The sequence below is a fragment of the Corvus brachyrhynchos genome, unplaced genomic scaffold (assembly GCF_000691975.1).
Source record: "Corvus brachyrhynchos isolate BGI_N302 unplaced genomic scaffold, ASM69197v1 scaffold433, whole genome shotgun sequence".
NCBI lineage: Eukaryota > Metazoa > Chordata > Aves > Passeriformes > Corvidae > Corvus > Corvus brachyrhynchos.
In genome coordinates this window covers 1180361-1194847 of record NW_008236935.1, presented here as the reverse complement: position 1 = coordinate 1194847, position 14487 = coordinate 1180361, and the positions used below count along the sequence as shown (strand labels likewise).

The 14487-nt window shown below is 40.7% G+C and overlaps 1 protein-coding gene and 1 long non-coding RNA gene across 4 annotated transcripts in view; both read right to left on the bottom strand.

Annotated features, from left to right (window-relative positions):
- The window catches only part of LOC108445221, an 11003-nt gene extending 2082 nt beyond the window's left edge, over positions 1–8921 (bottom strand). The window contains exon 1 of the long non-coding RNA XR_001859995.1: positions 6502–8921. This is a non-coding gene — a long non-coding RNA (uncharacterized LOC108445221). The remainder of the gene's footprint in view (positions 1–6501) is intronic.
- Positions 8922–8991: 70 nt separating this feature from the next.
- The window catches only part of PJA2 (praja ring finger ubiquitin ligase 2), a 38228-nt gene continuing 32732 nt past the window's right edge, over positions 8992–14487 (bottom strand). For all 3 annotated transcript variants that reach the window (XM_017728373.1, XM_017728374.1, XM_017728372.1), the window contains exon 10: positions 8992–9098. The gene's annotated coding sequence lies outside the window, so the exon portion shown is untranslated. The remainder of the gene's footprint in view (positions 9099–14487) is intronic.

Genomic DNA, 14487 nt, shown 5'->3' with positions numbered 1-14487 from the left:
CAAAGAGGCTGATTAGTGGCAGGCAGAAGCTGGGCCAGCTGCTGCAGCTCATGCTTCCACAAGGTCCCCTGGCAAGGATTAAGCTGCTGCCCCTGGCACAATGAATGTCATCCTTTCTTTAGCCCTGAAGAGGAGTTTTTGTTGTTCACTACTCACTGGCTCTCCGGCTAGGGGAGGCATTGAGGGGCTCACCCCCACACCTGGCCTGGGCCACCCTTGCTCCTGAAGCCTCACAAAAACCCTTTTCTAAGCCAAAGGGATCTGGTTCCCTCACCCACATCCAGGCTGGGAGCTCTGACAGGAAGAGCAATCTTAAAAGCGTTTTTCCATAAAAGCGCTGCTGACTAAAATACATCTGCCACTCAGTGGATTGAGCCATTTGATTTGACATTTAAATTCAGAAATCTCTTACTGCAAAGTGATTTAACACTCCACTGAAACACCACAGTTACAACATAATTTTCAGAGCAAGAAAAATTTAAAGAGTCACCTGTCCAACCAATCCATTCCCAGAAATTTAACAAGATCTGCAGGTGTCTCTTTTTTGGGCAGAAACACCAGTTGCTGCTGGTGCAGCCAGCATTGCCTGTGCCTCTCCCTTCTGCTTTACAGGAGCAGAACAGAGCAGAATAGAGGGGAACAGATGGGCACAGGGTGCTGCAACACTCCCTGGGCAGCTGCATCCAACCCCTCCTCTCCTCCTTCCCCCAGGAACAGGCTAAAGGGGCAGCTCTTCTGAGAGCTGTTCGGAGAGAAATGTGTTGTTGTGGGAAAGCAGCTGCTGGGAGAGAAAAACAGAGTGTAAGAGATGAGAGTGGAGGTAGCTAGTTGGGATAGAGGAAAAGTTGAGAAAACATGAGGCCTCTTAAAAATCTCATGACTGGACACAACACAGGAATAATGGAGGAAGAAATCAGTTCTTGACTCAAGAAAAATCAAAAATAATAAATAGCTAAAGAGATGGAAAAATCCAAAATAATAGTTCCAGACCAACAGATTAAATCAATGCATTCCTCTCTGCTTTTTTGGCAGCACTGGGCTGATGACTGCCCACTTATCCACAGCTGAGCATAATATATTTCACATGATGATTAACAGGAAGATTATATTTTTCTCCTCCTTACCATTTCTGAAAAAAAAATATAATAGAGCCATCCAAAGCTAATACAACCTACTTTTCAAATCCAGAATGCATTTTCAGCGACCTTTTAAGGAAATCCAATATTGACAATTGATGCACTGAATAGTATAGTGGAAATATGGGAAGGTTAGAGGACAGTGAAAGACAAGTAATACACCCATGTTCCTCCTCTCTTGTGTGTTTCATTTTTCCTGCTCTCAAAAAAGAAAGGTTTTCACCTCATACACGTCTGAGTGCTCAGAAACATGATAATGACCAAAAGGTTATCAGAAAGCATTTAACTTTCTGCCACTTTTACAAGAGATGTAATAGGTATGTGCTCTCTATCTTTCATTTTCATTGCTTGCAGCAAAAACATTTTCCAGGTTTTAGCAGAGTGGCTTCTTTCTTTTCTTGATGATGCTTACCACAGGACTGTTTCTGGTAAGGACAGTATTATTTCTCTCCTACATCTGCAGAGTCCTATTTGTCTCGTGTATGAAAACCCAGTACACTGCCTGAAATTAATATGCCAAAGCAAACTGTGGAAAAGCAGACTGAAAGCAATGCAGTTAAAACATGCATGGATCTGGTTCAAATTTTTAAAAATTTCATTACAAAAATAAGAACAATCTATCTAAATTCTTCTTTTAAAACCAACCAGACCAATGTCAACAATCAAGTTCCAGTAACCAAACAATGAAAAGTTTGTATTCTCATCTGCATTCTATTTACAACTATTTCATTTTATGTGGGAAAACACTTCCAAATATGCAGAAAAAATGGGCATAGATGGAATGAACAGAACATTACAGTCACATGAAAAATAATAATACATACCAATGCACGTGATACACTTGTATCCAATCATGCTTTTCAATTCCACAAACTATTTCTAAATTACCTCATGCCAAGGAGAAATTGTGCTACTGTTTGAGATTTCTTTTCCCCCTAACCTTCTTGGTATTTCCCCCTAGCAAGCACTGTCACAGCCTTTTACTTTTCTCTGGGATGTTAGGAGAAGGTGAATGGTGGAGCTAAAAGTCCATGGATGCAGAAAGGACAACCAACTTTTAAATGAACTGTTGAATTTTGGCACTGAAATATAAAAAAGGACATCTGCATGAGCCTGGGCTAAAGCAACCCATAACTATGTTCAGCTCTGGGAAAAACTGCATCACAACTTTTAATCTCAAATTTCCTTTTCTGAAAAGAAATGTGTGAAAACACACTTACAGCAAAAGAAGGCCCAAACAGAAAAATATTTTGGTTCCAAAGATATTTTAAGTGCACAACTGACAGCAACACTTTCTTCATCTTTCAGGTTTTGTTCTGATGTTACATTATCTCCATATATGATACTAACTGGCAGCAGCAGTAACACAGAACAAAATCCCTTCACAAAAACAAAGTAGAGACCACCCAAACTGTACCCATTCCTGGCAGACCTGACAGATGCACAGCTGGAGAACACCACTTTACCCATCTCCCTAAAAAGTATGTATTTAATTGAATGAAACACCAGTTTCCACCCTCTCATCTTAATGTCAATGTTTTACTGCTCTCTCCTCTGTACACACATGGAGAGATGTAAAAATGTACTAGATCGCATTTAGTTACTCTGAAATCACATTGCTGAAATTATAGAATTGTACTAATTTTTAAATACATGATAAACACTAACCCATCTATTTAATGACTTCTAAAACAATATGGGTTTTGCATCCTTCCAGATATTACAACATAGCACTGAAATAAAAAATACATTTTTTGACTTTTGAAACTCTTGGTAGGCCACAAGTTTTCTTGACAGGAAGTTCTACAAGTGTCTCTTGGCCCAAATTCCTTCTTGAGCATCAGGAAGCAACGTCTCCTTCTTCCTTCTGTCCATTTGGGAATAATGCAAAGGCCTGTTGCTCCACATGAGCCACCTCCAAATGAACCTGGAGAGCACTGTAGCACAGGCAGCGCTTGGCAGAGCAGCAGCACAGACAGAAGGGCTGCAAAGGCCCTGGTGAATGTCCTGCTCATGGATCATGATCCTGTGGCTACACCCAGGAACATATGGTCTCCCACACTGTGCTCTGTAAATCCTTCCTCGTCTCCTCCAATCAGTGTTAGTTCAGTGATTCTCAAACACATTTGGGGCATGATTTTTGGACAGTATAGAAGTGGTATATTGTGATTACCTGTTATGAGTGTATTGTCCCACAATGGTGCACACTAGGTCCCTGCTGACTACATGCAGCAATAGAGGCCACCTCTGAGGACACCTAGGCACAAACCAGCTGCTTCCAGACACCAAAGAAAAGAGGCACTAAAAGGGGCACTAAACCAGGAGTCACAACTCAGGCAGCTCACCTTAAAAAAGTATGCCCTAAAACAGGCTTAAAGGAGAAACATAGAATCATTGATTCATTAAATCATAGAATCACAGAATATCCTGAGCTGAAGAGACCCACGAGGATCATCAAATCCAGCTCCCGGCCCTGCACAACACCATCCCCAAGAGTCACACAATGAGAGCATTGTCCAAACACTTCTTGCACTCTGCCAGCCTGGTGCTGTGACCACTGCCTTGGACAGCCTGTTCCAATGCCCAGACACACTCTGGGTGAAGAATGTTTTCCTGATACTTAGCCTTAACATCCTCTGACCCAAGTCCCCCCAGCCACTCCTCATACGGCTTCCCCTGGAGGCCCTTCACCATCTTCATGGCCTCCTTTGGACACTCTCTGACAGCTTTATGCTTTTTTTATATTGTGGTGCCCCAAACTGCCCCCAGCACTGGACGTGAGGCCTCCCCAGTGCAGAGCAGAGCAGGACAATCCCCTCCCTTTCCCGGCTGGCGATGCTGTGCCTGATGCCCCCCAGAACACGCTTGGCCCTCCTGGCTGCCAGGGCACTGTTGACTGATGTCCAATTTGCCATCAGCCAGGACCCCCAGGTCCCTTTCCACAGTGCTGCTCTCCAGCCTTTTATTCCCCAGTTTGTCCATACCTCCATGGTAGCCCCATCCCAGGTGCAGAACCCGTCACTTTACTTTGTTGAGCTCCCTATGGCTGGTGATTGCTCATCTCTCTAATTTGTTGAAGGCTCTCTGCAGGACTTAGCACACTTAACAACACATTTATGGCTACAATATGACTTCTGAAAACAAATGTTTTGCCAGAAAACGTGCAGCAAATACATGTATAGTGCAACAGTGCGAAGTGCCAGAGAGCCTCCTGTCCCCAGCACCAAGATGCCTTCTTGCAGAAAGTGTCACTGCAATGCTACCTATCAAACTCCATAAAGACTCTGCCTCATCTTCCTTCACAACTCTCATGAAAGCTCTACAGTGATCACTCTACCACTCTGTAATCTGATCATGCTGAGACAGATGGCAAGCAAAGACTGCCCATTTGTATCTAAAATACGTTTATTTTGCTGGTATTTCTGTCTCCCATAGACCATATACTCCTGCTGCACAGTTCTTACGTACTGCTTTGTGTAATCCCACACTATTTTATACAAGCATTTAGGAAATGTAATGTTCTTCTTTTCTTTCTTTTCTCTTTTTTTCATTTCTTACAATGATCCCTATTGCTTTATCAAGTGCTCTAGAATATACTGGGTCAAAATTATGAAAGCCACAAACTAAAGTTTTATAAATAGCTAAAGAAAACAAATGGCATACGCCTTGAGGTAATAGCAAATAAAAGCTCTTAGAAGAACTTATGTGCTTCTGCATTGCATAACACAGTTGTGGAGAAAAATTTATATCTATTTATTATTAATTTAGTACACTGATTTCAGTGGGAATATTGCCTGAAAAGGATGTTGCTATTAAAATTTCTGGAAAAGAACCAGGTTTTTTATTTTCCCTTGCACACTGCAGTCTGTATTTAGTTACTGAGGGACAGCCCTCAATCCTCTTCTGCTTCCCTACTTTGAACTAGAAATCATTGCCCAGTTATATTAGACAGATGCTCAGAAAAAAAAAAGGATAGTGATCACAATTAAGAAAACATAACAAGCTCATGACGAAGACATTTAAAGGCTGAAAGATTAACACTTGAGCATCTAGTACTATCTATCCTCCACTAGCTTTTTAAGTAGCAGAGAAAGAAATGCAAATGCTTGCAGGCATGTAAGCATCTTTGCAATGAATATGTATTTTAGAATTTCAAACTGAACTTTCACAACATCTTTCAGCCAGTTCTGCCATTCTAAGTCATACTCTTGAAGTTTTGCAAAATTAGTCATCACCTCATATGTCAAATTGTCACACATAGAGAGGACAAGAGACTCACTTACTTAAGGAAACAGACAAAGGCTCAGCTACTTTTTTGCTCTCTCACTCCTTTTTCACTGAAGGAAAGAAAAAAAGTAATTTGCCTCTGAATGAGGATTGTGTGTCATATAACAGCAATGGAGTTTTGCATTTGGGAACTGCAAATATATTTGAATTTTATGCATGGAAAGAGCAGCAAGAATTTTGAAGAATTAGACCTTCATCAAAGCTTAATTTATGTGATACAGGAAGACATAAATAGTATTTGTTAGTAAGAATGATAGCAAAAAGCAGCACGAGAACAGTTTTAACTGTAGCCAACATAAATATATACATTTATTTTCAGAGTAGGGTTTTTTTCATTAAAATGATGTAATGACAGATCACAATGTTTCAAGAAGTTCATCAATATTTGATGTATTTTCTACTTGGATAATGAAAAGCCTGAAAGAATTTCTAACTGATCTCCTGAGCTTTAAAGTGAACTAGAAATTCCACCGTATGTTGTACATAGCTGTGATCTCAGTTTTGAAGGCAGGTAATTATGTAAAAAAACCCCGAAACACTTTATTCAGATACTGTACTTCAATCTAGCCCTGTGGTATCATCTCTTAGTATTCAGATGATTATCCAGAAAATGTTGAAACTATGCAAAAAACCTATGAAAATCTGGATCAGACCCGACATGCTCCCCCCTTTCTTTTCTCTTTCTTTTTTCTTTTTTTTTTTAAGGCAATATTGTCTAAAGTCTTTCTGACAAGCTGCTGCCCTGCATTGCAGTACATTCCCTGAGTGCATCTGTTTTTCTGGTACTGTAGAGGACTTGAGGCCACCTTGCACTCTCCATTGTGCTCTAATTCACAGCACAACCAGTACATTAATGCAAGTTAGCTAATTATTCTGTCTTGTTGATAACTTCAAAATGCAGGCAGGTGGATGGGAAAAAATTTAGTCATCTCTCTCAGATGCATGATGTTATGCGTAACAAAGGACAGAAGATGAACGCTTTCTAGAAGTACTGGCATCCCAAGTACAAACCCTAAACAGTAGTCAAAATCATCTATACTTGTTCCAAATTTAAGTTAAAATTTGAATATGTACTTACTCTGAAAATGAAACACCCAGAGGTTGCTCTTGGTGCTCTGTGCTTGAATTATGCACACAGAGAGACACACCTTCCCTCTGTAATATATGGAAGGAGAAAATGCTACCTTCAGATACTTCCCCACTAACACACACAGACTGTACCAGCAATAATATGCCTCTGATTACTGTCATTCATCAAACCATTTTCAGTAACAGGACAGAAATTAATTTTCCAACAAATTAACTGATGCTTCTTTTCTTCAGTTAGACATGGTAACTGATTCAGAGCAGGAGAGTATACAGTGACACAGTTTGAAGTGATAATTTAAGACAAAGACCCTTCTGCAAGGTCACAGGTGTCTCAGGAACAGGCCCTTAATAACCCACAGGGCACACAGGCATCCTTTCTGAGTCCTTGACACCAAATAAATGCAAACTATTCCTCTCAATCAGAAAGAAACTGTCTCACAGGTCATGTAAGATTTAGACCAAGAGATTCTGAATGTGTTGTAGTGATCAGGGTCCACATTTCCTGAAGAGCTAGAGGAGTGCAGTGGGCCAGACAGCAGTGCCTCAGGAGCTTCCATGATTTCTGCTTTGGGACAGAGCTGCCAAAAGCAATTTTGTGCCACACTCTCCTTTTTTTTTTGCTTCCTTCCCTATACTCACAACTGAATTTGGTTTTGGTTGATACTGTAGGTTGTTTAGATTCACTTGAAAGACCACACTTTTTCTGCTCCCATTTCTCCCCTTCTTGCTGGCCACTTTCAGAAGAAAACTGCATTAAGTGAAAGGACCTGAAGGGCATTTCTTCACCAAAAACCCTGGTGAACTAGACATTTATTCCAAAAGCTCCAAGAAAGACACTTGCTGTCTCACAGGGAGAAAGATAACTGAAGGAGGACTGTGGCTATCTGCAGGTGACAAACACTGCTGAGGATCCCCTGTTCTCTTGTTTCACTTCTGTTTAAATGCTCCTATTTATTTATTTTCCAAAAGCTCACAATTCATGAGCAAACTCTTTAGTCAGGCTCTGCTGGTTTTGGGTGTGATTCTTGAGTTGCTTTGGGTTGGCCCATTAAGTCATCTTTCATACTGTCAGAAGAAAAGTCTCACAGTCTCATGGAGCTTTAATGTAAATAATGAGAACTATATCCCATTCTTAATCTCTACAGCAAAACTTTCTTCTTGCTTACATGAATTGTGATTCAGGGAGTTAAAACAATAAAGAAAACAAAGGTACGTACAGAACAAGTTCTACGCAGGCTCCATTTCATTTCACTAAAATAGCTTAACGGGAAATTATTTACAGAATTGCTGACAAGAACATCTTTCTTGACTACCAAAGCAAGTTACCACCTTAAAAAAGGATGTCTGGAATATGCAAATAGCATTTTAAAATATGTGTCAGTGTTTCTGCAGCTGACATCCTCCTACTGCAGCATTAAAGCAGTGTTAGAAAAGCTTTTTTGTATTTCTGCTTTTAGTAAGAGCAGGGAATTCCACTCATCCACAGGGAAACTCTTCTACCCATTGACAGAGATGATCTTCCATATTAGCAGGTCATAGTAATCAACATACAATAAAGAAATACTTTGACCAGTGATTTTTATTCCCTATTAGGAAATTTATTTCTTCTTTAGGTTTTCCTAACACAGAGCTATGAAAGAATGACCAGGTCCTAACTATCATTAATCAGTACCACTTACAACACTAAAATTGTAGCCCTTGGTTCTTGTCAATTAGAAAACATGACATAAAATGCCTAACTTGCCTTGGAAAATGTAATTCTCACCATCACATTAAATTTCATTGACTTCCTTGACATATTTTCAAGGGCTGCTGCCTGGTAAGCTGAAGACAATTGTGCTTCACAACTGAAAAAAGGACTTGTTTTTACTGTGATTTAAAGGTAGTTGAAGAAACTAGCTAGACTACAATCCACCTTCCTATTTCTTACCTAATTCTCCTTTACGTCCTCTTGAGAGCCTTTTCTTTTGCCTCAGGAGGGCAAAGCAACTCCAGTATAAATTAAAATCATGCCCTTTACATTTTGGCCTCAAGACATCATTAAATCCTCATACTTACTCATTAATAACTATCATTAGTTGTTTCGTCCATAATTATTTATGATACATGACTCAGAGCAAGGTAATTGTCTATCTACAGAGAGGCTTAAGACTGGAAAAAATTACAGTTATGTGGAATTTTAGGACAATAAAGATCTGTAAATACATATTCTGCTTACTAACCTATAAAGAGTGAAGACTTATTCTCCACATAGTGATATTACTTCTCTCGTCTAAATAATTATGCATCTCAGCTGTGTGTACCACCTTGACCAAAGGACTGCACATAACTAACATATATTCCTGTTTTCCATTTTGAATATCCTGAAGCATTCAGTGACACAAAAAAAAAAAAACCAAGCAAAAAAAAACAAAAGACAACCTTTCCTTTCCTCTGTCTGTACTTCAAATATCTCTATTTACAGGAAATAAATCAGGGTTGTTTTTCTTTTCCCATCTTTGGCATTTTTCAGAACAGGATACCTACTGCATTCACAGTATCAATTCAGATGTGCTCATGTTAGTGCATCACCACGGAGAGACTGTCCTATTAAAAAGAAAATGTGGAAAAGGATTCTTACAGCTGCATATATTCATTTTATGAAATAAACAACCCTGATGTTGCTGCTTTCAAAGTGTCTCTTATGGCAATAGTCTTATATTTACTAAAACACAATGGGCCTTTTCAGGAATGATGCTATTCCAAGTTCAAAGAGAAAGATAAGGTACCTGGAAATATGCTTTAGGAGTGAATTACATCCATGCCAAATACATCATATTCTCAACAAAATATGCTCCTCTCTCTCCACCCAAAGCCATCTGAAAGAGTTTACTTCAAACCTAAGGAAGAGAACTTTCATTTTCAATTATTTTTTACACTGCATTGTGAGGAATGTGGCACAAGCTTATGAGGAACCCTTGTGCTCCCTTGGTTCTGACTAGTGCCAGACTTTCTTTGGGTTAGTTTGCACTGGATTTCAATGACGCAATAGCAAAAGTCAGGGGCATTTCAAGGCTCCTGAACACTGGTTCAAACCTTTGATACCAGGTCTGTACATCTGAAAGTTACACACAGATGACTGTCAGCCCACTTGTCTCCTTGTAACACAAGACAAGGAGCCTTATCCACTAGTCCTTGCCAGCTGTTCTACACTTCATTAATTGAGCCCCACTCCATAATCAGTCAAGCCTCAGAGTAAAGAAGGTTCTCTTTGTATACTCTCAGTGTCCCACAAAACCTCATTACATCTGTTTCAACAAAAAGCAACTGGAAAGAAAATAATAGATTTTCAAGGTAGAAGAGCAGCTGGGCAACCAAAGAGGAAACTTGATTTTGTTGTAGTCTTTGCCTTGGCTTTCTGAGCAAGAATGAGCCTACCAACAATAGCAGTGTATTTTTTTCAGTGGCAACAGCTGTATCTTATTGGAAGGTTACAATATAAATACATTTTCTTGATCTTTAACAACTAAAAATCTACTTAAGGAAGCCCTGTATTGGACAAATTCTGTCAGTCCCAGCAAGCCCCACTTTCATTCCTATTCTGTTCAAGTAAGAACAAATGGAATTTTGTGAGACTACACCAAAGTGTTTATGCAGAAAGCCAAGCAGCATCACTACAGTATTAATACAGTTTTCAGGATTCAAACTGTAAAGCAGTAATTCCCAACCAGGGGAGGTTTTAAAAAAGAAAAAAAAACACTCCAGAAAAAAGAAGAGTTCCAAGGATCACTTAGTAGGCATAGCTAGTGCCACCAAAAAAACAAACCCCCCAAAGTTAGGAAAATTCAGTGCTTTGCAAAATAGGGCACAAATAACAAATCGTATCATCATGTCAACAAGTTATAGCCAGTTCCCTTCTCCTGTGAGACAGTATTTCATTCTCATTATTTTAATTTTAAAAGGGTAAACTATCTCTGGAGGAAAAAGCTCAAAAACTACAACATTCTTCTTCATGTTCAGAAGAATTATGTTGTTGCAACACTTAGTTTTTGTGCAATACAACCTTGCAATTCTTTAAACAAACTGAAGAATACAGGACTTTTTATATCTTTAAAAATACAAAAAGAAGGTAGCATCTTGGAAATAGTTAAACATTTAACAACTGATCTTACATGCTGTCCCTACAAGTTTGAATATCTACCTTTCAATTAAATTCAAGCGAAGATGTTAAAAGCCGCAGAAATAAAATACTTTCAATGTGCTTGGAGCAGAACCGGACTGTTTATTCAAAATGGAAGACTCTCAGCTTTTTGCACACTGTAGTTACTAGATTGAAAAAGGGTTTTTTGGGAGGTGTGAGGTTTTTTGTGTTTTGTTTTCTCCTTCTTTCTTTTTTTCGTTTTTTTTTAGCGTGTGATAATGATTGAGTCTCCGGTATCAGATATAGAGCACACAATTTTCCACAACATAAAAAGTCAATCTGATGATCAGCGAATTCAAGCCTGGAAAGGTGAGTCAGAACACTGATGCACCAGAAATGTATTCTGAGGGGAAATGACACCACATACAAAGCCAGTGGCAGATTATTTTAGACGTGGAGTATGAGAATTCAAGGGAAGCCCTACGGCCAAAGCAGCACCACATCCTGGGGCTCCAAGCCTGTCAAATAAGCAGTGCACTAAGTGCCAAGCTGAAAGTGGAACCAGGGTGCACAGTTCTGAAATAGCCAGAACTGGTGAACTCAGACAGATGAAAAACTGCCCACAGTGAGAGTTTCAACTGAACACTTCCACTCCAAAGCAAGACCAGAGAAAATTGATGAAGCAGAAAATAAAAGAAAGAAATGTAACAAGGAAATAAATACAAGGAATTAAAATAAAGACATAAAAGAAGTAAAATGAGGAATTAAGCTACTTCAGATCCCACAGGCTTGACAGATCCAACAGAGAAATGGAGTAACTTCTTAAAGTAAACACAAAGGTACTATTAGTTGAATGTTGTTGTAACAGCCTCCAAAGGCTCACATATTTGTGACCTCGCATTGAACTCATGCAAGAGATTAAAAACCCAGCTGGTACCAGTATCTTTATGAGACATAACCATGACCTGATTGCTACCACAGAAATTTGCTGGGATGAACTGGAGTGCTGTGACTGATGGCTACAAACTATCCAAAAGAGACAGGCAAAAAAAGAGTTGGGGGAATTTTCCTCCATGCCAAAAATGAGATTGATTGCACAAAGCTGTCTTTGAAGAACAGCAACATGCAGGTCAAGAGCTTATGGATGGAAATTATAGACTAAGCCAACAACAGAAACCTTGTGGTTGGTGTCTATTACACGTTACCTGATCAAGGAGAGAAGGCTGGTGAAGAGCTCTTTCTTCAGCTGCAGGAAGAATCACATTTGCAGGCCATGATCATGACAGAAGACTTCCACCACATGGATGTTTGCTGGGAAAACAGCACAGCCAACTGCAAGCAGTCCAGGTAAATACAGGAGAGCATTGAGGGTAAGTTTCTAGCCCAGATGATGAAGACAGACCAGAGGAGAAACATTCCTTGACTTGTTTCTCACTAATATGGAAGAATTTATGAGAGAGACCAAGATTGGAGGTAGCCTGGGCTGCAGCAATTAGGCTCTGGAGGAATTTCCAATATTGAGGTCTGATAACAAGTAGAATGAGCACCTAAACCAAAGATGGCATACAATGCAGCTTGCAAGAAGAGGGGAAGTTAGCAAGATACAGATGGCAGGAAACATGAGGAAGAAATGTGAATGGCTTGGACAGTCTGCAAAGGAGGAAAGGAAGGAAGGAGGTTAAAAAAGAAAACAGGAAGTGATGGTGCACAGACAATTTAGGGCTCTTTCTCAGAGGTAAACTCTAGAAACCCTGTAGAGCTTTCAAAAAGAAAGGGGTGGTTTTGAACTGGATTTTTCACCTGAGGAGTTACTTCAAGGTGATCTGTTTCTATTCTAGTCCAGGGAGTGAGAGGGGTTGCACAGCTCTGCAGGTAAGATTACAGAGGAGTTACAAGATGACAGAAGGCAGTTAAAGGGAAAGACAAACAGGCCACAAGATTTCAACCCAGCTGAACAGTGCACTCAAACACAGAGATGTGCTGACAGCGGGAACAGAAGCACAGTCTGGGATCCAGGACCCCACTGCTCTGAGAGTCCTTGACTTCTGTGCCGCATGATATCCTTCTCTCTGAATGGGAGAGACACAGATCTGACAGACACGACAGTCCCATTCAAAGGGTCAATGGCTCAATGGTCCCACGTGGAGACCAGAGAAAAGAAGATTCCTCCAGCATTATTGTTGGAACTGGCCCTGTTAAACATCTTTGTCAGCGACATGGACAGTGGGACAGAGCAGCCTCACCAAATTTGCTGACAACACCAAGCTGTGTGCGGTGGTGGACACGCTGGAGGGAGGGGATGTCACCCAGAGGGACCTTGACAGGCCTGAGAGGGGCCTGTGTGAACCCCACGAAGCTCAACAGGGCCAAGCGCAAGGTCCTGCACCTGGGTTGGAGCAAGTCCAAGTACAGCATAAACACAGGCTGGGCAGAGAATGGATCGAGAGGGGTACTGAGAAGTACTTGGGATGCTGAACGATAAAAGCTTGATGTGACCCAGCAATGTGCACTAGCAGCCCTGAAAGCCAAGTGTGTCCTGGTCTGTATTAAAAGATTGTGGGCAGCAGGCCAAGAGAAATAATTCTGCCTCCATGCTACACTCCCATGAAGCATTTTCCCTGCACCTGGAGTGCTGTGTCCAGCTCTGGAGACCTAGCATAAGACATGGATGTACTCAAACAGACCCTGAGGAGGGCTGAAAAAATATCCAGGGAGCTGGAGCATCTCCCCTATGAGGACAGGCTGAGAGAGCTAGGGTCGTTCAGCCTGGAGAAGACTCCAGGGAGACCTTAGAGAAGCCTTCTAGGGTCTCTCTAGTCTACAGAATAGATGAAGAGCAATTTTTTACCAGGGAGTCCACTGATAACAGGAGGAGTAAGAGTTTTAAACTGAGAGAAGGTTTAGATTAGGTATTAGAAAGAAATTGTGTACTGTGAGGGTGGTGAGGCACTGGAACAGGCTGTCTGGATAGGCTGTGGCTGCCCCATCCCTAGAAGTGTTCAAGGCCAGGCTGGATAGGGCTTGGAACAACCTATCTCCCATGGCAGGGGGGGTTAGAACTAGGGGATGTGTAAGGCCCCTTTCGACTCAAACACTCTGATCCAAGCACTTTTCACAGCTTATATAAGCAGCTTATGTGGTTTGTAGGGAGTTATTTTTCAGAGATAGAGGAAAACTGCATTTTGCAGCTTTACTTTATATATTAAAAAAAAGTTTGTTTTCCTCAGATGTTCAATCAAGCACAGAATAGGAAAGAAGGGGGAACAGGAGCTTTCTGCCTTGAAAAGCAATGAAGGATTCTACAGTGTTTCAACTTAGGAGGCAGTTTACCATGTAACCTTATCCAAAACCCTGGGAACTTTCCCTCTGACTTGAGGGAAATTGTTTTCATACTACGTTAATTACTGTTGCTATGGCTGGTTCAGAAAAAATTGTTACCTCTTTGTCTAATTGCCAAAACAAATTAACTTATCAACACCTGCCAGAATCTGAATGCCGCCAATGTACTAGTGCATGTATAGATAACATGAACCTTGAACAGAAACAAGACAATTTTTCCTCTTTGCTTTCTCATTCTTTCCCACCTGGTGGCCTTCTATGATGGAGCGACTACAGCAGTGGATAAAGAAAGGCTTACAGATGTCATTTATCTGGATTCCTGCAAAGCCTTTGACAGCATCCCCCACAACATCCTTCTCTCTAAATTGGAGGATTTGAGGGGTGGGCTGTTAGACTGCTAAAAAGTGGCTGGATGGCCATGTCCAGAAGGTGGCGGTAAATGGCTCACAGTCCTAACAGACAACAGTGAGAAATGCTGTCCCTTCACGAACCTTCAGTACTGCTTAATGTCTTCAT